The following is a 13,784-nucleotide window of genomic DNA, read 5'->3' on the forward strand; positions in this document are numbered from 1 at the left end:
ATTCTTACAACGGAACAACATTCTTCGTCTCAGGAGATATTTTCAGTGACGAAGTGTAATTCGTTATTAAAGAATGGGACCGGCATTGATTTCATGTGTAGTAAGGACATGAGATATGATAATGTGTGTGTGTATGTGTGTGTGTGTGTGTGTGTGTGTGTGTGTGTGTGTGTGTGTGTGTGTGTGTGTGTGTGTGTTAACGTAAGTGAGCTACGTTAGGCCGTATTGTGGTAATGAAAGGTGAATCAGAGTGAGGTGAGACCCAGTGTAAGGACAGTGTGAGGTGTGGCAGTTTAAGGTAAGGAACGATGGTGTGTTCTACCGAACAGTGACTTTAGGACGTCCTGTATGTTTTTCTGGTTGCAGTAATTATAGTAACTGGCACTCATAAGTTGCTTTCTAGCTTTACTTGCAACTGGTTGTTCTCACTTTTGATCTTCATTTACATGAGACGTCACTCGAAACTCAATATAATCTTCGTCTGGCAGTAGAAGAAATAAAATAACTGACGTCATGGCAGTGAAGCGGTTAACCAAGCGTCAGCTGACTTACCTCCCTTCCTACATTATTTTCCATTTGCACTTTCTTGCATCCCTTTTCTAGGCCTTCTCTCTATCTGACTCATGTTCACTGTTTTGCTTTCAGTTTCTTTCTTCTCTACTTCTCTTCTTGTCTTTTGTGTCTTTCTTATCATTTTGTTTTTGCATTAGAATCAATCTCTTTTCACATTTCCAATTCAAATCGAAGCATTCGTCTACTGATACATACAGCCCGCCTTATCATTTTTTTTTTTTTAATCAGTAATCCTCTGGCACTCGGACAGATATCATAGCAGCTTCGCCAAAGTTCTATTCAGTTCAAAACACGCACGCACGAGCGCGCGTGCACACACACACACACACACACACACACACACACACACACACACACACATGCACGCACGCACACGGACGGACGCAGCCAATTATATTATCGCCTTGCTAGGTGTGTGATAGAAAAAAATGACATAATCGAAAAAAAAAGTCTTAGGATTTCGTTTGCCATTCACTGTCTTTTTGCGTTCCAGTCTAGAAAAAAAAAAAAAATCAGTAATCCTGTGGCAGTCGGAAGCATTTCATTTCTACTTCGCCACAATTATTAACTAGATACTACCCACAATCGTCTTTATACAATTTACCCAATTGATTGTGAGATATTTTGGTAACACACACACACACACACACACACACACACACACACACACACACACACACACACGCAGACGATTACATAATCACCTCTATAGGCGACCGATAAATATTTCCGTCTTCCTCTGCCTCCTCCCCTCACCTTGTTCTAACATACCGCTCCTCCCATCACATTTCACCTAATTTTTCCTTATTGCTTTCACTTACTCTGATTCTTCATTGCCATCTCTCTCTCTCTCTCTCTCTCTCTCTCTCTCTCTCTCTCTCTCTCTCTCTCTCTGAAATCATTGACTGTTTCAGTACTCCTGCTTTTTTTTTTTTTTTTTTTACACATGGAGAGGGCAGGAAGGTTACTCCCCAAAATATCAAGGATGAAATACATTTTGAAGCCATAATAAGGAGTTCAGAACTGTAATCCCCTCAAAAGGCTTCTTCCCTCCACCTGCTCCTGCTCATCCACCTCCTCCTCCTCCTCTATCCACCCACACATTTACACTCGGGTGAACAAGCACGGAAGCAGGTAAGCACCAGGCTCAGGTGGTTGACATCGTGGACAAAAACTTACGTAATCAAATTGCAGCCCAACAAAGGTATTAAGCAGAACATAATACATCAGCAAGGAAACGTGTCTATGCTACTTGTAATTGTACATTCCTATACCTTATTGTCTTCGCCCCCGCCGCTTAACAAGGAGAGATGGGGAAAAAAGGATTTTAGATTCGGCTTTGATGTAAGGGGTTTAATCTTACATTTAATTACATACTACCTCACAGAAACAAGGAGAGATGGGAAAGATGAATTTCAGGTTTGGCTTTGAAGTAAAGGGTTTAATCTTACATTTAATTACATACATACCTCACTCATCTTGTATTCTGTAGTGTTGTTATTCAGACCACCAGGGGTTTAACAGGCTCTTCCAGACTCCATCATTAACAGTTTATGTCAGCATACGTGACGTTATTTTGCCCTTCAATAGTATTAATATGGAAGGATAGGGGGGAAGAGGAAACCGTGGATGAGGTGAATGATGAGGTGAGGAGGTATATAAGAGGAGGGCTGTGAGCTGGAGGGAAAAGGACAGGATGATATGAAGGAGAATCGTTTATAGCCATCCCTTAGAGAATTACCGTGCATGGCGATAGATAGATAGATAGAATGGTAGATAGGTAGATAGACCGGTAAGGAGGCAGTGTCAACTGTAATAAGAGACAAGATGGGGCACTCAAGGAGTGCAGTACACACGCACCCTTCAGTTGGTCTATGGGCTGAGTACTTAACTTTATCTTCTCGTATTGTTCTCAAAATTGCACCCCTTCTTCCAACTTCTATTCTGAACACTCCCGCAAAGTTTAGCATCGTCTAAATCAGACTGAAATTGCTTTCTTTGTCTTGTGATCTTTATCTTCGACCTTTCCTTTTGATCTTGAGAGTCAGTTCGGTATTTTCACACCTCAGATTCTTTACTCTCGCCTTACCATGAATACATCCACAATGTTTGTTTTAAATCGGACAAAACTGTTCACATTGATATTGCCATGTGACCCTGACCTTTGATCTATTGTTTTCAAATACTGTAGGTCGATTTTGTGGTTTATATTCGACATGGTGACATGTAAAGGTGTATGATATGTAGGAGGACTACTGGGCCTTGGGAGCAGGCTGTGAAGCCAATGTCCAGGGTCGAGCATATATATATATATATATATATATATATATATATATATATATATATATATATATATATATATATATATATATATATATATATATATATAAACGCGTCCAACACGGTAATATTGTCATGCATGGGTCCCGTGTTGGACCAAAAACGTGTTGGACAAACAATAGAGCTTATGGGGAAAAATGAATTATGTCAGTAACCGTAGGAAAAGTCACCCTAAATACCTACCATATACCTATACATATATTGGTACTATTGTAATTATAATAAATGGTACTGTGCTATGAATGATAACTAACCTTTTAGGATAGTGTTGGTGGGCTTGCTGGGAATGGAAGGTGGTATCCAAGGCTGTAAGTAGTCCTACTGGGTCCCCGGAGGATGGCTGCTGGTGTCACTAGCGGGTAATGGCTGCTGCTTCTCCTCAACCTCCCTCATAAATCCTTCGAAATCACACTCAGAATCACTATCTTCGTCCACAGCCATGGAAGGTCCTGTTTCTGCCTGTCCTAGCACTCTGTAAGCCTTCACTGCTGCCAGGATCTTGTCTTGGTTTTTTATTATGGTCCTCACGTTGGCTTCATTCATGTTGTAGGCCTTGGCAATGTCAACTTTCCTCTCACCTTTCTTCTTTCTCTCGATGCTTTCTAGCTTGGTGGCCTGAGGGAGGTGCCGACACTTCTTGGGGTTCTCAGAAGGCTTCCTAGGCATCGTGAGCAGGGTAAAATGCAGTAACAAGGGCAGAAAATGCAGCAAGAAAAAAGCACCTTGCAATGCGAATTATGCGACTGAGTGGCGCTGTGGCGGGAGAAATTTAAACAAAACATCACGTGACAGCAGAAACGTTTTTAATTGGGCGGCATCACGATTACGTCACGATAGCGGGCGGGGAAGACTACTTGATCAGAAGTTTTCATTGGCTATCATCATGGGAATGTCCAGCATGACCGTGTTGGACCGGGGGTGATCGTGCTAGAGGTGAACTCTGCGGATTTCGCCCACTTCTCGGAGCTCTGTGCGTGTTATGCTAACACACTCTTGTTGCAGTAATTAAATCGTATTAAATAATACTAATTATTTGCTCTCCGTGCTGGACGTGAATCATGCTGGACTAACGCGTGTTGGACGCGAGGGTACTGTATATACTCTATATATATGTATATATATATATATATATATATATATATATATATATATATATATATATATATACTGTATATATATATATACTGTATATATATATATATATATATATATATATATATATATATATATATATATATATTCCGCCATTATTGGTCCAAAAATCAGGTTTTAAAATTTTTTAGCTACTTTGTTATATACAAAGACACTAGTCGAACCTTGACTTTTCCCTGTGACCTTGACCTTTGATTGTTACTGTCTCATTTCGTACTTGACTTATCCCTCACCATTCCACGAAGTATGGGTGATGCCGGATAAAACTCTTTAAGTTGATTTTACTAGGTGAACCTTTCACCTAACTTGTGACTTTGACCTTCGACTTATTGTTCTCGAACACTGGAGGTCAACCCCTTAGAAGACTCAGTCCTTCCAGCAAATTTGATACAATTAAATATAAAGTTTTTGAGTTAGTTTGTACACACACACACACACACACACACACACGCACACACACACACACACACACACACACACACACGCACACACACACACACACGCGTCGAATAACGCATAATATTGGCTTTCGCGTGGGTGTAAGAGACAAAACACAAGAGCATAGTAATCTAATACGCAAGCCATCAATAAGAATGTTGAGTTATGGAGCTTCCTTAACACACGACAGTATGACTCTTACTTATACTTTGTCCTATATTGACGTTCCATACCTTGACTCCTTCCTTCATCCATATTTCCCCCTCCCTCCTTTATTCTTCTTTCTGCCTCATACTGATGTTTGCTTTTTTTTATTTCACGCATATCCTTCACTAGCACTGTAATTAATGATCTGTATTTACTTCTTATCTACTTCGACGTTTTTCCTCTCCTTCTATTAACTTCCTCTTTCATATTTCTATTTTGTACTGTTTTCTACTGCATATTCGTCTTTAAGCTTCACTATTCTTCCTTCGCACTCCTGTCTATTGCCATTGCTTCTTCCTCACCATTCGCTATCCCTTAATTCCATTTACAATATCATACCGGCCTAAAAATGTTCTCATCTTCATTTTTCTCTTTCCTTTGAAACCCTTCTCATCCCTTTGTTTTTTGTTTTTGTTTTATTCATATAATCACTGCTCTCTCTTCTTTTCGTTTGTCGGGCTTGTTTTCTAACCTGTGACACGCCATCTTGACAAAAGAATCTTCAGACACATTTCCGTCCCTACTCTCTCCATCGTCCCATGTTATTCTCAGTCGTGTTCCTTTCAATCACTCTTTTCTCAGACACTTTTCTTGTTGATTTTTCATTTTTCATTCATTGCACATGGCCGCACCTCGTCAAAGTAATTATCATTACCTTTCCACAACATTCCCATCTACACCCAAAGTCCTGCTCCATATAATGTCCCAGTAACATAAAAAGTTGTACCACTCAGGCATACATCAGCGAGGGTGATGCACACAATGATGGTTAAATTATGTTCCTTAGGGAAATGCGTGTGGCTTGAAAGAATCTTGTAGCTTCCTCTCATTATAACATTGCAAAGTTATTTTTGTTCATTAGGATCGTGGGAGGTACTCTTGAGGGCTTTTGAGGCTTCTCAGCACTTACTCATCATTAATTATTTCTTCTTATGGCACTGTCATACTTAATTTATGTTTTAAAGATAAGAACAGTTTGGAGAAGCAATGGAACATAGTATTTACATCCCATATCCAGGAAAATTGGTTATATGAAAACTGGTCTATTACTTATACCCTCATAGGAGCTTTGGTGGTTCGGTGGTTATTGCCTCAAATACCCGGTATAGGATTGGAGTTATCATTCTGGCGGACATACAGTATGCTTGTATAAATATATTCACACCACCTTGGCTTTACTTCTAACATACTCGTATACACCTTTTGACACGTGAACATGGCCAATACAACCCTTCCTTATTCAGATGCAACTCTTCCTACACTCACCCCTTCTCCGTTCGAACTTCGCCAGCGTGAGAAAGGTTAATCTAGCTATTACTCTCCCTCTAAGGAGAAGGATCCTTCTTGGAGTGGCTCTGATATGGACTGGTCCAAAACCAAATAGAGACAGATTCAAATTATCGCATAATTTTTCACAAACTTCGGCAGATAAATAAAATTACTGTAAAACGTAGACTTTCAAATGAACTGCTCTCACCACAGAATTGTCGTTCTGAATTGCAGCCTACATGGTGAATATGACGAAAGGTAAATTCTGATTATTCCTTTTCCTTTGAAGAAAAAGTCCGATCTTGCGATGGATCTTGTACAGACTAATACTGATGAAAAAAAAAAAATGCAGATTAAGTATGGGTAGTAGCACGGAAAAGAATCATAACGTTCTACATGCATAAACTTTTAAATTGTTCAGAAGGAAGATGCGCTACAAAGCCTCCTAAGTTTGTGACAAACTGCAGTGGCTGATCAATTATTTCCAGTGTTTTCGCACACCTCGTTTCTCTGTATATTCCATTACACTAACTTTTATTTGCTCTTTGATAGATTTATTATCTTGTTATATTTTTCTCTGGATTGCTTGTCCTTTTTGTCTTCACCTTTACTGATCTTGACTGTTTACTTGAAATACTTATCTTCTTCGTAATTTTGTTTGCAACCTCAGTACCGACTCTACAACTTTCGCAGCTGATTCCGCTAACAATTTTACTCTTCATTCTCCACATTTATATAACAGATGCAGTATACATAACCTTAAAACCCTCGGTGTAAATTATACGAACTGAAAATCAATGTTTGAAGAAAAAGAAATCTATTACCACGAGCATCAGTTCTGACAGCTGAGGAATTCTGAAGGATGTTGCTGCCAGTCATCTTTTTATCTGACTTCACGAGAGACTGCAGAAAATATCACTAAATTGCAACATTCCAACGTGGTAAAAATTTCTGCCTGCTCCTCCCTTCCCCGCCGCTCAATTTGCTGTGATTTTCAGATTCTGCCAGAGTTTCTACCGAGTTTTATGTGTGGGAGGGGCGGAGGCTGCACTCACTCACATCACGAGTTTAATGGCAAATTCAGACTTTAACTTTCTTCTCTGTAATTAATAGGCTATCTTAAATCTTTCACTGTGATGACTTTACACACACACACACACACACACACACACACACACACACACACACACACACACACATCCTTCCCAACGGCAAAACTGAGTGGATTGGTGTCCGACTTTGACAAACATAATGAACTATGGGAACCAATTAAGAGGCCTGCCATTAGTCGCTCAGTCTCTCCGTATAACTGCTGACGAAGGAATCATTTGGAAGAAGGCAGGCTGGATTACGAGGCAGTGTGGCGCAGGAGAAGCCAGGCGAATCGGAGGTTTTGATGAGCTAGAGGTTGTGTCTGGGTTATTGTGGGAAGGAGTGTGGGAGGAGAGAGAGACTAGAGAAGATAGAGAGGGAACGTGAGGAAGAAAGAAAGGAGGAGGAAGAAAGAGATGGGGAAAAATGACAGGAAAAAAGGAAAAGAGGAGGAAGAAAGAGAGGAGGAATGAGTGATAATGAGAAGTAGAAGGGGAAGGGGGACGAAAAGAATAGAGAAAGAAAAAGGGGAAGGAAGGGATGGGTAGAAGTAGTGAATAAGATGAGAAGGAGAACAGTAAAAATGAGAAAAGAAGAGCGAGAAGAAAGAGATGAGAACGGGTGAGACAGATGAAGAAAATAGAGGAAGGAAAAATGAGTGGATAGGAAGAAGTAGCTAGTAAGTACGTGGGGAGGGAAGAGAAGAACGTGGAAGGACGAAGAAAAAGAAAAAATGAACGAAAGACTGGCTGCAGCGAGGAACATCTGAAGACGGCGAGGAAAAGGAAAGAAAAGAACGGAAAATAGACACAGGAAAAGAGGAAGGGATAAGAAGGAGCAGGAGGGCGAATAAATGGGAGAAAGTCCAGGAACACTGGCAAGAGAGACTTTGGAGGGAGGGTAGGAACTAATTAAATGAGAAATGAGAAGAGAGATTTAAAGAGAAGGGATAGCTGGAGAGTGGTAGATGGAAAGTAGCAGAATATGATTGATGAGAAGAGCTAAAAAAAAAAATAGTTCAATAAAAAATAAATAAAAGTCCAGTGAACAGAGAGAGAGAGAGAGGAGAGAAGTGTGTGTGTGTGTGTTTGTTCTTACCTAATTGTTCTTACCTAATTGTATCTTTACAGGAATGAGTCAAGCTCGTACTGTCCCGTGACTTAAACCATATTTATCGTACATATCCTTAAATTTGTGAATTGTTTAGGCACACACTATTTTATTCGGTAGTGCATTCCACTGATCAATTGCTCTGTTTGGGAAACTGAATTTCCTTACGTCTTTATCATCTCTCTTCTTATGCAGTTTTTTGCAGTGTCCTCTTGCTGATGCTTCTCCATATGTTAAGTAATTATTTATGTCTATTTTCTCCTTCCCTGATATGCACTTATATAGCATTATCATGTCACCTCTTTTCCTTCTCTCCTGTAGTGTTGGTAGATTCAGTTTATTTAGTCTTTCTTCGTAGCTTAGGTCCCTTATGCTTGGTATCCATCTTGTGGCGGCCCTTTGAACTCTTTCAATCTTGTCTATGTGCTTTTTGAGATGAGGACTCCAGACTACTGATGCATATTCCAGGGTTGGTCTAATGAATGATGTTATTATCCGTCTTATCATGTCTTCATTTATGTATGTGAATGCTATTCTCATATTTGCAGGCAGTGTATACATGTTCCGTACCTTCTCGCTGATGTGGTCAGCCGGAGATACTCTGTTATTGATAATCACACCTAGGTCTTTCTCTCTTTCTGATGTGTATAGGGTTTTATTTCCTAACTTATAATCCCAGTCAGGTCTTTTTCCACTTTTACCAAACTTGATTACATGACACTTGTCCACATTGAATTCCATTTGCCATGTACTACTCCATTCATGAAGTTTATTTAATTCTTCTTGTAGCTCCCTACAAGAGTCTGTGCTAGTAATTCTTCTTTGTATTTTTGCATTATCTGCAAACATATTCAGATAGCTCTCATTTCCAGTGTTACTGTTTATATCATTTATTTACACTTAAAACATGATTGGTGCCAGCACTGAACCCTGTAGTACTCCACTAGTCACTTCTTTCCATGATGAGTAGTTTCCTCTTAGTACTGTTCTCATTTCTCTTTTTATGAGAAAGTCTTGCATCCAACAAAACTGTTTGCCTCGAATTCCTCCTTGATGGTACAGTTTCCATAAAAGTCTTTGGTGTGGTACTGTGTCAAAAGCTTTTTTGAAATCTAAATAGATACTGTCCACCCATCCTTCCCTTTCCTGTACTGTGTTTGTTACTCTGTCATAGTAGCTCAACAGATTAGTAACACATGATTTTCCTTTTCTGAAACCAAACTGTCTTTCTGTTATCATACTGTGTTCTTCTAGATGATTTACCCAAGTTTTTCTTATATGCTTTTCTAATACCTTGCTTACAACACTGGTCAGTGATACTGGTCGGTAGTTGAGTGGATTTTGTCTATTTCCTTTCTTGAATAAGGGGACAATATTTGCTTTTTCCCAAATATCAGGTAGTTTACCTTGACTCAAGGATTTCTTGAAAATTAAAAATAATGGTTTACTTAACTCCTTTGCACATTCTCGTAATACCCAACATGAAATTTCATCAGGACCACTTGCTTTTCCTCTGTCTAATCTACTTAACTCCTCCTGTATTACTTTTTCTGTTATTTGTATATCTGGTAGTATGTGTGGACATGCATGTTCCACATAGTCCCTCTCAAAATTTTTTTCTTCTGTAAAAACTAATTGGAAATTCTTATTTAGTGCTTCACAAATATCTTTCTCTTGTGTATAAGTGATTCCCTCGTCCGTAATGGATTGTATTATATCTTTTACTTTGGTTTTGCTTCAGATATAGCTGTAAAACAGCTTCTGTTGATCACTACTTTTATTTATTATATCCTCCTCAAACCGTTTTTGGGCTTCCCTCCTTATTCTTGTATAATCGTTTCTTGCCTGTTTATAATTATTATACGCCCTTTCACTATTGTGTCTTCTGTATCTATTCCACAACAAATCTCTTCTTTCTTTAGATTTTTTACATTCTGTATTGAACCATTTCTGTATTTTCTTATCTGCTTCTTTGTGTTGTGGGATGTACTTCTGGACTCCTATTTCATAAAATTCACAGAATTTTTTATATACAGCATTTAAATCTTGTCCTCTAAGCTCATTTTCCCAATCAACTTCTAAGAAATACTTCTTTAGGTCTTGATAATTTCCCTTTTTATAGTTTAGGCTCTTTTTGTAACTGTCATTGCTGTTTACTATGTCATATGCTATCCTGAAGTTATAATTTAGTACTGCATGATCGCTTTTGCCGAGTGGAGGGTGATATATTACACTGTCAATATCATTTTCTTGCCTAGTAAATATTAGATCTAGCACTGAAGGTACATCAAGTCCTCTTTTTCTGGTGGTTTCCCTCGCATGTTGCGTTAGGAAAAACTCTTGCACGAGATCCAGGAGCTTTTGGTCCCAACAGCTTTCTTGGCTAATTATATCTAGAGTATTCCAATTTATATTTGTATTGAAATCCTCAGTTAGTATAATTCTTTCCGATTTCTCTTCCATTTTATGTAGTAATGATCTTAAACTCTGAATTGTACTCTCTGCCAGGTCCTCATATTCGTCTCTTTCCCATGTGATTGATCTGGGTGGCATGTACAAATTGGCTACAATTACTTTACCTTCAGATGTGTTGATCTCTACTGCAATCAGTTCTACTTGTGATGGTATATCTAGTTTTATTTCATTGACTTTTAGATTTTTCTTAGTTAATATTATAATTCCTCCTCCTTTTTTTAAATTTCTGTCTCTTCTCCATATATTGTATTCCTCTAAGTTTAGTATGTCATTGGATATCCTTGGTGTTAATTTTGTTTCAGTTAGGCATATTATTTGTGGTTCATTTTCTCTGACATAATCATTCATCTCTAGTAATTTAGATACCATTCCATCCACATTTCAGTACATCAACTTTATCATCTTGTTTATATACCTGTCATGACATGGTTCTACTACCTTCCTCCTTTTTATTCCATCCTGTTTGTGTACCACTTTCGTACCTGCAATCCTATTACTTTGTAAAAAAAAAATCTTCTTCTCCTCTTCTGATCTTCCCTCAATTTTTGTTTTTGCTTCCTCCCTTTTCTCTTTCAGTAATTCCAGTTCCTCTTATGTTAGGCATCTTTTTATCCATACATTTTTGAACTCCTCTTTTTCCATAAGATTCTTTGCATTTTTTAGTATCTCTTCCACAGTGTTTACACTCTGGAAAGTCGCCTTTAGAGGTCTTGTCTTGCTTTTCTCGTATTTCCCTAACCTTTTGTGTTCCTCTATGTCTTTACTACAGATTTCCTCTGATACTTCTTTCAGTAAGCTCATTACATTTGCCATCTCCTTTTTGTCTCTTGTGATCTTGTTTTTTACTTCTTCCTCTTCTATACCAGTGATTACTATAGATTTGTTTATATCTACTGAATCTCTGACTAACTTTGGATTGTTTTGGATTATTCCTTTCACTTCCTTTTTAATGCTTTTTTCCTCCACCCTTGTTTCTAAGTCTTTCCTTACGTTCACCATTTCAGCATACGTGGTTTCCACATCATTTTTGTAGCTTTGCACAGCTTCATTCACCTGTGTTATCTTCTCCTCAATATCACTGCTCTGGTCTATAAGACTGCTTACTTGCCTAATTGTCTCTGTGTCATTTTTGAACTCTTCCATAACACTCTCGTGATTGACTACTGTACTTGCCATTTCACTCATTTTCTTCCTAAGTGTACTCAATTCCACTGTTAGTTCACTGATGGTTGTCTTTTTTATTGGCCTCCCTTCCTAGTTTTTCTATTTCTTCCTTTTGCAAGTGCATCTGCTTCTTTATTTCATCAATTTCATTTTTGAAAGCCATTTCTAGTTTGTGTACACGTTCAACCAGTCTATTGTGAGTCTCCACTTCAACCAGTTCTTGGTAGAAATCATCATTTTGCTTTTTACCTTTATCCCTTTTCTTTTCCAAATTTGCTTTACTAAAGTATGTATCCATTTTGCAATACTAAAAGAACAGAGTATGTACTTACAGAGTATGTACACTTTCTCCGTGTTGCTGTAGTCTAAACAAACCTCAGCTGACTCAACGCATTTTTTCCTCTTGGTTCTCTTTTCTGTTTGAACAAGTCTTGTTTAAACTTATTATTTTTTTCCTTTTAATAATGAAAAATCATTTAGTCTAACCTGGTACAGAGCTTAACTCATACAAAGATACTGATTTAGGTAATGCCACTGGCCGTGTTGGTTCGGTACAGAGCACCGATGTCGGACGTCTGCCTCGATTCACTCCCTGTGCGTGTGTGTGTGTGTGTGTGTGTGTGTGTGTGTGTGCTTGCCTGTATATCTGTGTGGACATGTATCTGTGTGTATATGGAGCTGTATATGTTTTCATTCTCCCCGACCCGCCACCTGTCCCATAATATAAGCAGCTCCATTTATATACTAATATAGTTTTCTACCCACCTCTCATGATTTACCAGAGGGAAGATGTTTATGTGATAATTTTTAAAGAGTTATATCTATTTCTTATTAAACTTGTACTGATCTACAGTGTACCAAACCATATTCTGTGCGTTAAGATGTGACATATCTTCAGAAGATACTTTTCAGGTTAGGGGCAATTTCTCGTTTTCTAAAACCTATGAATAGTCTTCAGTAATTCTTTCCTGAAGTGAAAAATTAATCAGGTTTTTTATTCTCGCTATTTTTTTTTTTTTTTTTTAATGCAGGGAAGAAGGAACCAAAGTCCAGGAGCCCGCAAACCGTTCCTTCCAAGAACAAAACAAAAACAATACAAAAGACAGCCAAATTCAAGAACCGTTCCGTTCGAGATGCCTGGGCACACTATGTTTGAAAGACTGGAGATCATAGGTAGTAGGAAATACAAACAGGGAAACAGTGTTGCTCAGATAAGGATTATTCTCTGCACAAATGATTGTCCAGTAGAGTTTCATTTTGCATGGTGGAAGCAGAGTCCGATATTTCTGTCCCGTATATAGCGCGGTAACACTGCTTGCATGAAAGGAAGGTAGTAATTATCCTCGCAACTTACTAATAGGAAGAATAACTTCATAATGTTCTGGCATCCCTGACTCTTTATTTCCATCAAAAATAACATTAATCTCAACTTAAGGACCACCGGTATCGGCCAGTAATTGGAGTCTTCACGAATTCTACTTCATGGCCTAGCCTGCCAGGTGTCCATAGTATAGCTTCCGGACAGAAAATTGAAAATATTTATTAACAAATTGGGATGATAACCCATTTTCTAACCAGTCAGTAAAATGTCTTGAGCATATTGCATGTAATACCGTAGCTTTCCATCCTACATTCCGTTTACATTTCATCCGCGACTTAGCCCTAGAATGATAATCGTGCGCCTGGCAGCGTGGCAGGCATCTGCATGAAGATGCCAGAGATTCCTCATTTCATATCTTGGCCAATATATATCGATATTCACAGACAGTGACATGCGTTTATATTACCATTTGCAATCTTACCATAGTTTCAGGGTATATAATAAGTCACTTTAGTAACCACTGGCTGTTCTGGAATGTGTGATAGGGCCCTAAATTGGTATTTGTTAAATTTCCTTACAAACTTTGCAGTATTCTCACAAGGATGACATTCTTTTATTAATATTAGATACTGCATCTTTATAT

The sequence above is a fragment of the Coenobita brevimanus genome, chromosome 69, assembly GCF_032717465.1.
Source record: "Coenobita brevimanus isolate Jiangsu-jjx chromosome 69, ASM3271746v2, whole genome shotgun sequence".
Classification (NCBI taxonomy): domain Eukaryota; kingdom Metazoa; phylum Arthropoda; class Malacostraca; order Decapoda; family Coenobitidae; genus Coenobita; species Coenobita brevimanus.